The sequence below is a fragment of the Salmo trutta genome, chromosome 39, assembly GCF_901001165.1.
Source record: "Salmo trutta chromosome 39, fSalTru1.1, whole genome shotgun sequence".
Classification (NCBI taxonomy): Eukaryota; Metazoa; Chordata; class Actinopteri; order Salmoniformes; family Salmonidae; genus Salmo; species Salmo trutta.
The window spans coordinates 9,834,251-9,850,613 of record NC_042995.1 but is presented as its reverse complement, the minus strand read 5'-3'; the positions used below and the strand labels follow the sequence as shown (position 1 = coordinate 9,850,613).

Below are 16,363 nucleotides of genomic sequence, written 5' to 3'. Positions count from 1 at the left end.
ACGAATTGTCAGCTAATATAACGTGTAAGGTAACTTATTTGAAAAGTCACTACTTTAACTATATCCATACTATGACGAATAAGAATACTATATACTCAATTCACATCCCAAATAGTACGGTTAGTATGAGTATTCGAACACAGTTATTGTCTAAATGACAGGTCGAAACACATTCATAGCCATTAAGGGATAACTAGCCCCCAGGGGCCAGTTACCCCCAAGTAGGGCGAGTTGCCCCCAACACACTCATCCAACATATTACAACTTTACTCAAAAATGATCCAAATGTTTCTCTCTAAACAAGTTATTATTTATCTTAAGGCTTTCCTACTTGTATGTTTAAAAAACTATTATAGATCTAACTTCATTGCCTCTCCTCAATGTCAATATGCAATGTCCATTGCTGTTCTGGTTAGTGTTTATTGGCTTATTTCACTGTAGAGCCTCTAGCCCTGCTCATTATACCTTATCCAACCTCTCAGTTCCTCCACCCACACATGCTATGACATCTTCTGGTTTCAATGATGTTTCTAGAGACAATATCTCTCTCATCATCACTAAATGCCTAGGTTCACCTCCTCTGTATTCACATCCCACCATACCTTTGTCTGTACATTATACCTTGAAGCTATTTTATCGCCCCCAGAAACCTGCTCCTTTTTCTCTCTATTCTGGACGTCACAGACAACCAATTCTTATAGCTTTTAGCCGTACCCTCATACTCATTCTTCTCTGCTCCTCTGGGGATGTAGAGGTGAATCCAGGCCCTGCAGTGCCTGGCTCCACTCCTACTCCCCAGGCGCTCTCTTTTGATGACTTCTGTAACCGTAATAGCCTTGGTTTCATGCATGTTAACATTAGAAGCCTCCCCCCTAAGTTTGTTTTATTCACTGCTTTAGCACACTCTGCCAACCCGGATGTCCTAGCTGTGTCTGAATCTTGGCTTAGGAAGTCCACCAAAAACTCTGAAATCTTCATCCCTAACTACAACGTTTTCAGACAAGATAGAACGACCAAAGGGGGCGGTGATGCAATCTACTGCAGAGATAGCCTGCAGAGCTCTGTCCTGCTATCCAGGTCTGTACCCAAACAATTTGAACTTCTACTTTTAAAAATCCACCTCTCCAAAAACAAGTCTCTCACCGTCGCCGCCTGCTATAGACCCCCCTCGGCCCCTAGCTGTGCTCTGGACACCATATGTGAACTGATTGCCCCCCATCTATCTTCAGAGCTCGTGCTACTAGGTGACCTAAAATGGGACATGCTTAACACCCCAGCCATCCTACAATCCAAGCTTGATGCCCTCAATCTCACACAAATTATTAATGAACCCACCAGGTACAACCCCAAAGCCAGTTAGATATCATCCTAACCAACATGCCCTCTAAATACACCTCTGCTGTTTTCAACCAAGATCTCAGCGATCACTGCCTTATTGCCTGCATCCGTAATGGGTCAGCGGTCAAACGACCTCCACTCATCACTGTCAAACGCTCCCTGAAACATTTCAACGAGCAAGCCTTTCTAATCGACCTGGCCCTGGTATCCTGGAAGGATATTGACCTCATCCCTTCAGTAGAGGATGCCTGGTTATTTTAAAAAAATGCCTTCCTCACCATCTTAAATAAGCATGCCCCTTTCAAGAAATTTAGAACCAGGAACAGATATAGTCCTTGGTTCTCCCCAGACCTGACTGCCCTTAACCAACACAAAAATATCCTGTGGCGTTCTGCATTAGCATCGAACTGCCCCCGCAATATGCAACTTTTCAGAGAAGTTAGAAACCAATACACACAGGCAGTTAGAAACACCAAGGCTAGCTTTTTCAAACAGAGATTTGCTACCTGCAACTCAAACTCTAAAAAGTTCTGGGACACTGTAAAGTCCATGGAGAATAAGAACACCTCCTCCCAACTGCCCACTGCACTGAGGATAGGAAACTCTGTCACCACCGATAAGCCCACTATAATTGAGAATTTCAATAAGCATTTTTCTACGGCTGGCCATGCTTTCCACCTAACTACCCCTACTGCATTCAACAGCACTGCACCCCCCACAGCTACTCGCCCAAGCCTCCCCCATTTCTCCTTCTCCCAAATCCATTCAGCTGATGTTCTGAAAGAGCTGCAAAATCTGGACCCCTACAAATCAGCTGGGCTTGACAATCTGGACCCTTTCTTTCTAAAATTATCTGCCGAAATTATTGCAACCCCTATTACTAGCCTGTTCAACCTCACTTTCGTGTCGTCTGAGATTCCCATAGATTGGAAAGCAGCTGCTGTCATCCCCCTCTTCAAAGGAGGTGACACTCTTGACCCAAATTGCTACAGACCTATATCCATTCTACCCTGCCTTTCTAAGGTCTTCGAAAGCCAAGTCAACAAACAGATTACCGACCATTTCGAATCCCACCGCACCCTCTCCGCTATGCAATCTGGTTTCAGAGCTGGTCATGGGTGCACCTCAGCCACGCTCAAGGTCCTAAACGACATCGTAACCGCCATCGATAAGAAACAATACTGTGCTGCCGTATTCATTGACCTGGCCAAAGCTTTTGACTCTGTTAATCACCACATCCTCATCGGCAGACTCAGTAGCCTTGGTTTCTCAAACGATTGCGTCGCCTGGTTCACCAACTACTTCTCTGATAGAGTTCAGTGTGTCAAATCGGAGGGCCTGCTGTCCGGACCTCTGGCAGTCTCTATAGGGGTACCACAGGGTTCAATTCTTGGGCCAACTCTTTTTTCTGTCTACATCAATGATGTCGCTCTTGCTGCTGGTGAATCTCTGATCCACCTCTACGCAGACGACACCATTCTGTATACTTCTGGCCCTTCTTTGGACACTGTGTTAACAACCCTCCAGACGAGCTTCAATGCCATACAACTCTCCTTCCGTGGTCTCCAACTGCTCCTAAATACAAGTAAAACTAAATGCATGCTCTTCAACCGATCGCTGCCTGCACCTGCCCGCCTGTCCAGCATCACTTCTCTGGACGGTTCTGACTTAGAATTTGTGGACAACTACAAATACCTAGGTGTCTGGTTAGACTGTAAACTCTCCTTCCAGACTCACATCAATCATCTCCAATCCAAAGTTAAATCTAGAATTGGCTTCCTATTTCGCAACAAAGCATCCTTCACTCATGCTGCCAAGCATACTCTCGTAAAACTGACCATCCTACCAATCCTCGACTTCGGCGATGTAATTTACAAAATAGCCTCCAATACCCTACTCAACAAGCTGGATGCAGTCTATCACAGTGCCATCCGTTTTGTCACCAAAGCCCCATATACTACCCACCACTGCGACCTGTACGCTCTCGTTGGCTGGCCTTCGCTTCATAATCGTCACCAAACACATTGGCTCCAGGTCATCTACAAAACCCTGCTAGGTAAAGTCCCCCCTTATCTCCGCTCACTGGTCACCATAGCAGCACCCACCTGTAGCACGCGCTCCAGCAGGTATATCTCTCTGGTCACCCCTAAAGCCAACTCCTCCTTTGGTCGTCTCTCCTTCCAGTTCTCAGCTGCCAATGACTGGAACGAACTACAAAAATCTCTGAAACTGGAAACACTTATCTCCCTCACTAGCTTTAAGCACCAGCTATCAGAGCAGCTCCCAGATCACTGCACCTGTACATAGCCCATCTATAATTTAGCCCAAACTACTACCTCTTCCCCTACTGTATTTATTTATTTTGTTTATTATTTTTCTCCTTTGCACCATATTATTTACATTTTAACTTTGAACTTTCTTCAAATTATAAATCTACCATTCCAGTGTTTTACTTGCTATACTTTATTTACTTTGCCACCATGGCCTTTTTTGCATTTACCTCCCTTATCTCACATCATTTGCTCACATTGTATATAGTCTTATTTTTGTCTACTGTATTATTGATTGTATGTTGTTTTACTCTATGTGTAACTCTGTGTTTTTGTATGTTGTCGAACTGCTTTGCTTTATCTTGGCCAGGTCGCAATTGTAAATGAGAACTTGTTCTCAACTTGCCTACCTGGTTAAATAAAGGTGAAATAAAATAAATAAAATTGAAATATATCTACAACTTTTTCTCCATAATTAAAAAGAAAATCGATTTACCACAAAATAATTTTGTTTAAATATCTCCAAAAGTTGTGATGACACAAAGGAAATTGGGAAAATAATTTGGTGAAATCTTGTTGTCCTAATGTGAATTACAGGGGGGTTGAACATCTCTGGAGAGACCTGAAAATAACTGTGCAGCGACATTCTCTATCTAACCTGACAGAGCTTGAGAGGATATGCAGAGAAGAATGGGAGAAACTCCCCAAATACAGGTATGCCAAGCTTGTAGTGTCATACCCAAGAAGATAAGGCTGCCAAAGGTGCTTCAACAAAGTCCGGAGTAAAGGGTCTGAATACTTACGTAAATGTGATATTTAAGTTTTTTTATTACATTTGCAAAAACTGTGTCATAAAACCTAGCGGTCAAACAGGGAAATGGTTCCAATCATTTTTCATTTTCATTCATTTTATAAACACTTAAAATAAGGGCTGTGTTTCGTGTAGGCTTACCCCGGTGTGACGTTTTGATAACCATGTACATTTCTCTCGGACAATGTAACTTTTATCAATATATTCGACTTTATTTCCTCTCAGATTATAAAACGCTGATTAGCATCAAATCACTGCAAGTAATCTCTAGCTGATACTTTTGCTGACAGGTGTTGTGTCAATTTACAACTTGCACAAGACAGTTAACAGAATTGTTCATTTAAATAAATGTAGTCTACTTATTCATTACTACATTTAGCTAACATTATATAGTTAAATCAGAGATCCTTACCGTTGACTGGAATCGGCAGTCTTGTCCAGATCATCATGGCATTTGTAGTTCTTTAGGATAGCCACATTAGCAGCTAATTAGCGGTTCCTTTTGGGGATGTAAATACTGGCGAATATATTGCTCAAAGTCACCTTGTCCTGGAGAGATTTACACCGTTATCAAAACGTTACACCAGGGTAAGCCTATCTACCACCCTATGTAAAACTGGGATATAAAAGATACAGGTAAGAAGAAAAAAAATGGCACTCTAAAATGTCCTCCACTAAATAGGAATGAGACAACATTCCACAGGCCACATTCAACAGCTTGACCAACTCTATGCAAAGGAGAAGTGTCCCGGAGGAAGAGGCACCGGGAGCTACCCCCTTCTCATCCCAAGGATCCCGGAATGCACGGACCGTTGGACTGTGGTAGCGGGGGAACAGGAAGTTCCAGACAGGCGCGCAACATTCTTCAGAAAAAAGGCGTCAGAACTGTGCAGTCAAGAAGATAACCTTAGTGTCCGTTTCAATTTATTACGACAGGTATGTAATAACACGTTTAAACTTTTTGTCGAAAGAACATGTCATACCATGCTAGGTAACAAATCCGTTAACATGTGATCACGTTTGGTAAAGGTTTGACGTGTTATTTTTTGTGTCAAGCCGAGTGAAGTACGTGATTAAAAACTATTTTACAAGTCACATAGCTAGAGACTCTGGGTTTGTCTGAATGGATGTACATAATTGTCTCATGGTCATTTCATAAATAATCCAATTTATTTGAGATTTCTGAGTTCGTTTAGCATGTTATTAGGTTTGTGTAAAATTCACAAGCTGGTAAAATGGCGGCGCCCCTCGGTCTGGGTCAACGGACTGTTTATGCATGAAATGTATTGATTATCGGTTTTCTTCATGTGTATTAATATCAGACACATTAAGTTGTTTCTGTCTTTATCTATAAATGTTACTCTGGTGTGAACAGGAAATACAATTCTTTTTTGATTGAAGTAATACGGTGAAGACAAGGTTATTAAGGAAAATAGCACATAGTGCTGCTTAAACAAACTAACCTTGTACTAAATGTTTTTGAGTAATTTATGCAGTTATCTACTATAGGTTAAGTATTAGCTCAAAAGTATTGTGGAGCTCCTGCACCTAAATATAAACAGTATCGGCACTTATTTCAGTCCAAGTCAGGCATTGAATTAGATAATTGAACAAGAAAAAATTGAATATATTTTATAGAATAAAGAAAGTGCCAGAACTGTCAAAAAACGTTTGTTTCCGTTTCTCATCATTACTACTGGCCAACTCAGGTATGAGGCCGGTAACATCAACAGTGAGGACAGACCAAGCCTGCCTCTCTCCTTCCACAATGTGTCCAAACCTATGGTCACTGGGTCCTGATTGTGACAGTGGAGCCCAGTTTGCACTGCAGGATCCAGAGATGGCATCAGTGAAGCAGGAAGACTGCAGTCAAACACTGGAGCTGAATGTCAACATTAAAGATGAAGAAGAGGAGGAGAAGATTGGGAAATCTGTTTCTCATGGTAAGTGCAGGTTCTATCTAACTAAGTTTCAAATCAAATCAAATTTTATTGGTCACATACATGTGTTTAGCAGATGTTATTGCGGTGTAGCGAAATGCTTGTGTTTCTAACAATATCACCACATGTGCCAAAATACACACAAATCTAAGTAAGGGAATGGAATTAAGAATATATACAGTTGAAGTCGGAAGTTTACATACACCTTAGCCAAATACATTTAAACTCAGTTTTTCACAATTCCTGACATTTAATCCTAGTAAAAATTCCCTGTCTTAGGTCAGTTAGGATCACCACTTTATTTTAAGAATGTGAAATGTCAGAATAATAGTAGAGAGAATGATTTATTTCAGTTTTATTTCTTTCATTACATTCCCAGTGGGTAAAACGTTTACATACACTCAATTAGTATTTGGTAGCATTGCCTTTCAATTGTTTAACTTGGGTCAAACATTTAGGGTAGCTTTCCAAAAGTTTCCCACAATAAGTTGGGTGAATTTTGGCCCATTCCTCCTGACAGAGCTGGTGTAACTGAGTCAGGTTTGTAGGCCTCTTTGCTCGCACACGCCTTTTCAGTTCTCCCCACAAATTTTCTATAGGATTGAGGTCAGGGCTTTGTGATGGCCATTCCAATACCTTTAAGGACTTACCTTTAAGGACTTAAGGACTTTGTTGTCCTTAAGCCATTTTGCCACAACTTTGGAAGTATGCTTGGGGTCATTGTCCATTTGGAAGAACCATTTGTGACCAAGCCTTAACTTCTTGACTGATGTCTTGAGATGTTGCTTCAATATATCCACATAATTTCCCTTCCTCATGATGCCATGCATTTTGTGAAGTGTACCAGTCCCTCCTGCAGCAAAGCACCCGCACAACATGATGCTGCCACCACCGTGTTTCACGGTTGGGATGGTGTTCTACGGCTTGCAAGCCTCCCCCTTTTCCTTCCATACATAACGATGGTCATTATGGCCAAACAGTTCTATTTTGTTTTCATCAGACCAGAGGACATTTCTCCAAAAAGTACAATCTTTATCCCCATGTGCAGTTGCAAACCATAGTCTGGCTTTTTTTATGGCAGTTTTGGAGCAGTGGCATCTTCCTTGCTGAGCGGCCTTTCAGGTTATGTCAATATAGGACAATATAGGACAACAACAAAAAAATTCTGCAGTGTTGAAGGTCCCCAAGAACACAGCCCAATTTCGAGTCTCATAGCAAAGGATCTGAATAGCCATGTAAATAAGGTTTTTCTGTTTTTAATTTCAAATACATTTGCGAACATTTCTAAACCTGTTTTCACTTTGTCATTATGGGGTATTGTGTGTAGATTGATGAGAATTTTTTTATTTAATCCATTTTAGAATAAGGTTGTAAAGTAGCAAAATGTGGAAAAGATCAAGGGGTCTGAATACTTTCCAAATGCACTGTAAACATCCAAAAGTGGACCTAGAAGTTTGTCCTTAAATATCTTCAAAATATCTATTGGCAGCCCATCTGGACCTGCCTCTTTACCTCCCTTCATATTGAAAATAGCAACAACACCATCCAATTCCTTTTCCAGATCCAATTTAGTGTCTTCTGAAATAGAGGGAACATCAAGACCTGATTTAGTTCTCAGGAGATTCAGAGTTGTAAAGTGTGTTGTAGTAGGAAGCAAATGTTTGGTTTATTTCTACAGGATCCATTGATAATCGTCCTTGTTAATTATGAATTGCATTAATGGCTCAGTCATTAATGGCTCATTAACGTCTTAATGAGCTTAATGCGCCAGGCCGCCAATTTACCAGGTTTTCCACCTTGATCATAGGACTATTTCATCCTAGTTAAGCTGTTTTCAGCCTTTGAGGTGGAACGTTCTTCATACTGAGCTTTAAGAGCAAATAATTCCTTGTTTACTTCTACTGAGTTATCTCAAAAAGTTTCCCTCTCCAATTCTCTTATTTTGCTGTCCAGCTCTCTCATTTTCAGATCGAATTGATTTAAAACTGGTAAAACGTATAAATTGCCCCCTAATACATGCTTTGAAAGCCTCCCATCTGGTACTCACTGACGGTTGGTCAGTGTTCAATGTAAAATAAACATCTATATGCACTCCAACGTAATGTATGAAGTCTTGGTCCTGTAACCATCTGGGATACAAACGCCATCTAGAGGGTATTTTTACTCGTTTTGTATCCCTATAGAACAATGTCTAAACCCAGAGGAACAATCTAGATGAGGATCAAATAATATTCTCTGCCATTAGAACTTAACCTTTCTTCCTGGTTATCAGTAGAAATAAATTCTCAAATAATTTTTGATTTCATCATTAGGACCATAAACATTAACCAGATGAATATGCTCATTCAAAAGAGTTCCCTGTATGAAAATGTATCTACCAGATGTATCAGTTATAATATTATCCACTTGAAACAGAACAGATTGTGAATTAAAACCATAACATCATGAGAATGAGAGGAGAAACAGGATGCTATTACTTGCCATCTCCTGCATACTTTCAGTAGCTCAGCCTTCAACAAGTGAGTTTCTACTAGGATCACAATAGATGAAGTTGTTAAGCCTAGTAATAACCTGTTTAAACTTGAATAGTTTACAAACTCCACAAACATTCCACAAAGTACATTTCAGTTTTGCATTTGAAGTCGTTTAACCAAGCTGTAAACATGGAATAAGCTATAGCATAAAGACATGTCTAAAATATGTTTAGTAACCACAAGGAATGCAGGAATATTTTGTAGTGAGAAAAATATGTAAAGATCTGTTGGAACAAACAAAAAATACATCTATCCTAACAGTAAAACACTGTTAGTACCATTCCACTATCTCCTTAACTGAGACACCCAACACTTCCTCTCCCACCTCCCCCTAATCATAGAGTGTAGCCTGGTGGACGACTGATCCATTAAAGGGAGCAGTCTAACCTAAGCGACACAAAACAAAATGTCTCCAGCCTTCTCTCGGCCATTACTCCTCACGAACAAAACTAAAGGCATATCTTGCTAGATGTTATGTGAAATATCAAAACAAAAGGCATATCTAGAAAGATATGTGAAATATCACATAGTATTTGTTTGAAAAGTAGCAAAGAATAGCTCCACCTAAAACAGTAACGCTAGTTAGTGAAGCCTGAGACTAACGTTATAGTATGGACAGTCCAAAATAGTTGTAGATGATCCACAACACAGGGTCTTTAGCTAGTAGCTACCAAGTAACAAAATGGCCCTCACATATAGCGTTAATGTAGTATACCATGATACGTTTATAAACTACAAAAAGTATCAAAGATCAGAAATGAACAGCCTATGTAAGGAAAAGGGATACCGTTGAATATGTGCTTCGTTACCCAAAGGCCCTTTGCACATGATGTTAGTGTGCAAGCCGAACATCATGTGCAATCATTTTAGTCCAAGGATATGATCGAAGGCCTCCATCATTCTTAAAAAGTTTGGAACCACCAATACTTTTTTTTAGAGCTGGCCGCCCGGCCAAACTGAGATATCGGGGGAGAAGAGCCTTGGTCAGGGAGGTGACCAAGAAGCCGATGGTCACTCTGACAGAGCTCCAGACTTCCTCTTTGGCGATGGGAGAACCTTCCAGAAGGACAACCATCTCTGCAGCACTCCACCAATCAGGCCTTTATGGTAGAGTGCCCAGACGGAAGCCACTCCTCAATAAAAGGCACATGACAGCCCGCTTGGACTTTGCCAAAAGGTGCCTAAAAGACTCTCAGACCATGGGAAACAAGATTCTCTGGTCTGATGAAACCAAGATTGAACTCTTTGGCCTGAATGCCAAGCGTCACGTCTTGAGGCATCCTGGCACCATCCCTACAGTATAGTATGGTGGTGGCAGCATCATGCTGTGGGGATGTTTTTCAGCAGCAGAGACTGGGAGACTAGTCGGAATCGATTGAAAGATGAACGGCGCAAAGTACAGAGATCCTTGATGAAAACCTGCTCCAGAGCACTCAGGACCTCATACTGGGGTGACGGTTCACCTTCCAACAGGACGACGACCCTAAGCACACAGCCAGGACAACGCAGGAGTGGCTTCGGGACAAGTCTCTGAATGTCCTTGAGTGGCCCAGCCAGAGCCCAGACTTGAACCCAATTAGCATAAAAGTAGACATCATGGAAAACAACAAATCACTGCAAGCTCTTGAACGTCATCTCTAGCGCACACCTTTGCTAACAGGTATTGTGTCAATTTAAAACTTGCTCAAGACATTTCACAGAATTGTCCATTTAAATAAATGTAGCCTATTTATTCATTACTAAATTTAGCTAACATTAGTTAACCCAGAGATCCTTACCTTTGCCTCGATTCGGACAGCCTTGTCCAGATCATCATGGCATTTGTAGTTCTTTATGATAGCCACATTAGCAGCTAATTAACATTTCATTTTTGTGGTTGGTAAATACAGGTGACTATATTGATACCTCACCTTGTCCTAGAGAGATTTACACGGTTTTCAAAACGTCACGCCAGGGTAAGCCTACACGAAACACAGCCCTTATTTTAAGTGTTTCTAAAATCCTCTATGGGAAAAGTGAATGGTGGAAAAAGGATTGGAACCATTTCCCTGTTAGGAAGTAGATGTCCTAACTTGCCAAAATTATAGTTTGTTAACAAGAAATTTGTGGGGTGATTGAAAAACAAGTTTTAATGACTCCAACCTAAGTGTATGTAAACTCCCAACTTCAACTGTGTGTGTAAATATATATATAAATAACTCTCTCTCTCTCTCTCTCTATATATATATATATATATGAGAGAGTTATATATAATATATATATATATAGTTATTTTTATATAGAGTTATATATATATATATATATATATATACACTTCTTAGAAAGACAAGTTATATTTGAATGATTTAGATTATTCATTAGTCATAATTAATTAATCATTAACGTTTGGTTCCTGCATGTGATCAACCAGTACCTCACGAGGCTTCTTCTTTCCAAGCTGAGACTTTGAAACTGAGATATCCCTTTTGGTTCCCAGAACAATGTTCCGGGCGTACTGACAATTGGTCTGAGGAGGAGGTCACAATCTCCTGAACGAATCAAGAACATTCATCACATTTTTTTTTGAGGGCTAATAGTTGGCAAGGCATCTCTGTATTAATTACTATATCTATGAATTGAATGTATGTAGGCTGTGAAATCCCTCACAACAGTACAGTAGGTGGAGGTGTATCTAGCTGAAAGTTGGATGCGATCCTCCAATCAAATCCCAAAGAAGGACGAAAGTGCACATCACTTGACCCGTATGGAGAATGTGAAAAAGGAGCAAAGTTCATCTCTATTATTGATGTTTGATGAAGAGTATCTACCACCCTATGTAAAGCTGGGATATATAAGGTACTCCATAAGAGAGTTGGTGTAAAACCCGACCCAAAGCAAGACATTTTAAAGGTTTGGCCACATGTCAAGTGTTTGCAGACAGAAGGAATATGTTATTGAAAAGTATGTGAATGTTGCAACTGTGGAGGGGGTCATATTCCTGAATTCCCAGAGTGCCCTGTTAGGGTGAAAGAGGTTGAGGTGTCAAGGATCAGGACTGTACAGCAAATCTCCTATGTGGAGGTGGTGAAGAGTTATAGGGGCAAGAGGCCACAGTTCTGAAGAAGATATGGTGGTGGATGCACCACAACCAGTTGCAAATGTTTTACGTCAATCAAGTGATATGGATACACTTATTGTGAAAAGGTGGATTTTGTAGCATTTATAGCCACAGTTATGAATTGTACTGCACAAGAAGTCCAAGAAGCTGGACATCATTATATCTGCAGTTGAGAAGTTTTTGGGCCTCCAAGACTACAAGGACTACTGTCACCAGATAATGTTCTGCTCTTACAGGATCCTTCTCAGCCTGTGTAGGCACCTGATTAGAACTGAAAAGCTGGCTGATTTAATTGAATAGTTTTATGGTTTTTGGCTGATTTGAATTAATTTTGTTATTGATAGTTAGATTTTTTTTACATACTGTATACACTGAACAAACATATAAATGCAACATGTAAAGAGTTGGTCCCATGTTTCATGAGGGGAAATAAAAGATCCCAGAAATGTTCCAAATTTCTGCACACATTTGTTTACATACCTGTTAGTGAGCATTTCTCTTTTGCCAAGATAATCCATCCACCGAACAGGTGTGTCATATCAAGAAGCTGATTAAATAGCATGATCATCATTACACAGATGCACCTTGTGCTGGGGACAAGAGGAGCTGAGTAGGTACCTTGGCAGCAGCTAATGGGGATCCCTAATTAATGCAAATACAAAAATGCCACTCAAAATTGGGCTGTTTTGTCACACAAAACAATTCCACAGATGTCTCAAGTTTTGAGGGAGCATGCAATTGGCAAGCTGACTGCAGGAATTTCCACCAGAGCTGTTGCCTGAGATTTTAATGTTCATTTTTCTACCATAAGCAGCCTCCACTGTTGTTTTAGAGAATCTGGCAGTATGCCCAACTGCAGACCTGTGGAAAAATATGACCTTTTATAAATGGATTTCATGCAATTCTACATCATTTTAGATGACTGGAGACTTTCTGAGAATCTTTTTTAACACCTCACCAATGACCAAAATGACAGGCTACTTTGACGCTGAGATCAATAAAAACGACCTTGTCTCTAATCCATCAATAGCCTAGGCCAGGTGTGAGGAGAAACACATTGTACAATACGAGGAGGAAGTTATAGTCCTTAACAAGCTTTTCAGTTTCACTGACTCACCCAATGATGTGCAGCTCACTCACCGGCCAAAAGCTCATCTCTCTCTTGCTTTACTTTGTAAAACATGCTGTTCGCTCAATAGACCTATTTAGAAGTTGAGAACTTGGTAACATACAGACAGATTAGTATTTTATTTTCAGCAGGATCCATTTGCTTTACAACCTGTGTTTTCCAGTGACTGTATTAGAAATATTGCTAAAGGCCTGTTTTGGCTGCATGCTGGTCACTGACAGATTTGCCACATGTTCTTGACTGTAGACATGCCTTGTGATTTGGCTACACACAATCCACAGCTAGGCTATTTTATTTAAATTATCTATTGATCCTCTGTAGCTAAATACTCCTGGTGTAGTTTTGGGAATTATTTCATTTCTTTCTGAACAGACTGCAGAGTGCTGCAGCACCTCAACACACTTCCCACAGCTATTATTCTATTAGGAAATAAATGAAGTGCAATGCTGGAGAGATGAGTTGCTGGCTCATGTCTATAACAGCACAGAGAGGGAGAGAGATCATAGAAAGTGAATCTCATTTTAGTTCTGTGAGAGATACAGGCGTGCTTCTCTCTCACCACAGCAATGGCCACGCCTTGGTCTAAATAGGCTACAATGTTGCACAAACCATAAACCTGGGGCGGCCCAACATTAATACATTCTTAGAAGGTCAGGCATTTCTTCACATTACGTTTTTTAGGGGGCATGACAATTACAGAGGAATCCAAATGTAATTACTCTCGTTTTAATAGGATTTTTACCTTGCAAACAGTGGAAATAATTGTTCATGCCACAAGGTAGCCTACCTGATCTTTTCGAATGGGTTCCGGAACGAAAGACTACAAAACTGAGAGGTGCTGGAGGATCCGGCTCAAATTAAGCGCCGCCCTTCTCATATAATGTGGTAGAGCCATCCCAAGGATCCCTGAATGCATGGACGGTTGTGCCAAACCAAGATGGACCACAGCCGGTCGTTTCCAATGGCAAGAGATGAGTCAGAGTGGGCAGGGCCAAGCACGAGTCAGCGAGATCTTATTGGCGCGTTCTAGCACACATCTGCATATTTCTGTTTGGGAACGGCTCCTTTGATGCGCTCGTGTGCAATAACTACATTTGTGTTCCTTCTAAACAACGTGATAAAATTGTTGCAACGGGTAAAGTCTACAAAACTTTGTCCACTCTGTTCACAACAGATTTTAGTTTTGGGAACAGAAAACTATATTAAAATCATATGTTTCATCGATTAGAACATCTGCAGAATGTCGGCCAAAATCCATCTTCTCCCACTGCCTGCCAGTGGGCTTCCTCTCACTACCATATTTGCTATTGTCATGTCATTCCATGCTAAATAACACAACTATTATCATATTTATCATATTTGGTAGTGAGTGGAAACGCTAAGCAGATGCTTCACATTTCTACATCCTGTGAAATATCTGTCTCATTGTTCTATCTGTGGCTGCACTGTGGTTGTGGGGGAAAAGGAAGTTCCATGCAGGCAGGCATCATTCTTCAGAATAAAGAAAGCACTAAGAATGTCTAGAAGACAACCTTTGTGTCCGTTTCTATTTATTACTACAGGTATGGAATAGTAGGTCAAAACTTCCTAATAAAGAAAGAACATGTCATTCCATGCTAGATAACACAACTATTATCACGTTTGGTAAAGGTTTGATGTGTTATTTTTGTGTAAAACGAACTGAAGAACGTGATAAACTGTTTTACAAGTCACATAGCTAGAAACTTTGGGTTTGTCTGAAGGGATGTACATTATTTTCTCAAGGTCATTTCATAAATAATCAATTTATTTGAGATTTCTGAGTTCGTTGTGCATGTTATTGGTTTTGTGTAAAATTCACGAGCTGGTAAAATGGCGGCGCCCACTCTGTCTGTGCCAATGGACTTCAGTGCTGGTGCAGAGAGACAATTTCACGGTCGCGCTACAGGTTTGAAGCTTAATTTAATGATTATCAGTTTCCTACATGTGTACTAATATTCATATAAATTATATTATTTGAACGGGAAATACAAATTGATTTTTGATTGAAATAACACAGCGAAAACAAGGTTATTCAGGAAAATAGTACATAGTGCTGCTTAAAACAAACTGCAACCTTGTACTAAATGTTTTTTGTAATTTATGCATTTATCTGAATTTGGGAAATCTACTATAGATTAAGTTAACTTACGTTGTGTAGACTAATTTAAAATGTGTACTTTGTCTAATTTGAATTAAGTAATGTTGAGCTCATGTTCCTCTAATAGAATATAATCTCAACAGTATTGTGGAGCTCCTGCACCTAAATATAAACAGTACCGGTACCTATTTCAGTCCAAGTCAAGCACTGAATTAGATAATTGAACAAGAAGAAATATCATATATTTTTAGAGAATAAAGAAAGTGCCGGAACTGTCAAGACAGTCACTTTTTGTCTGTTTCTCATTGTTACTACAGGACGACTAAATTTAGGTCTGAGGCCGGTAACATCAACAGTGAGGACAAACCCAGCCTGCCTCTCTCCTTCCACACTGAGTCCAAACCTACAGTCACTGGGTCCTGATTGTGACAGTGGGACCCAGTTTGCACTGCAGGGTCCAGAGATGGCATCAGTGAAGCTGGAAGACTGCAGTCAAACACTGGAGCTGAATGTCAACATTATAGATGAAGAAGAGGAGGAGAAGATTGGGAAATCTGTTTCTCATGGTAAGAACAGGTTCAATCTAACTAAGTTTGTGTTATTCATTCCAACTTCCCACTGTGCATGAAAAGTTGGAGTAGAACTGTTTCAATGAGAAGGTAGATGTTATTTCATTCTACTGACACTTGCATGGTTTGTCACCAGTATTGCCAGCATTTGTTTTATTCACTGGGCTATCTGGAGTGATCATAGAGTAGACTAAAGAAGGGATGTAGACAAACTGCCAGTGTTTTAAAGATCTATGAAATGAGTCTGTGTAGTTACTAACCCTTGTGATAGTGAGTGGAGGACTCTTACCCACTTTTAGAATAGTTTAATTCCCCTTTTGTGTTGTACAGACTACTGATATGAATAAATATGTCACCCGGTACAGCCAGAAGAGGACTGGCCACCCCTTTGGGCCTGGTTCCTCTCTGTTTCTTCCAAGGTTCCTATTTTCTAGGGGGGTTTTCGTGGCCACTGTGCTTTTACATCTACATCTGAATTGCTTGCTATTGGGGATTTCAGGATGGGTTTCTGTTAAGCACTTTGTGACAACTTCTGATGTAATAAGTTGGTATATCA

The 16,363-nt window shown here is 40.3% G+C and overlaps 2 protein-coding genes across 7 annotated transcripts in view; one reads left to right on the top strand and one right to left on the bottom strand.

The window, feature by feature from the left end:
* LOC115179515 (zinc finger protein OZF) overlaps window positions 1–16,363 on the bottom strand; it is a 919,448-nt gene that overhangs the window by 853,420 nt on the left and 49,665 nt on the right. The window lies entirely within an intron of this gene.
* LOC115179511 (zinc finger protein 665) overlaps window positions 1–16,363 on the top strand; it is a 514,676-nt gene that overhangs the window by 495,962 nt on the left and 2,351 nt on the right. The window lies entirely within an intron of this gene.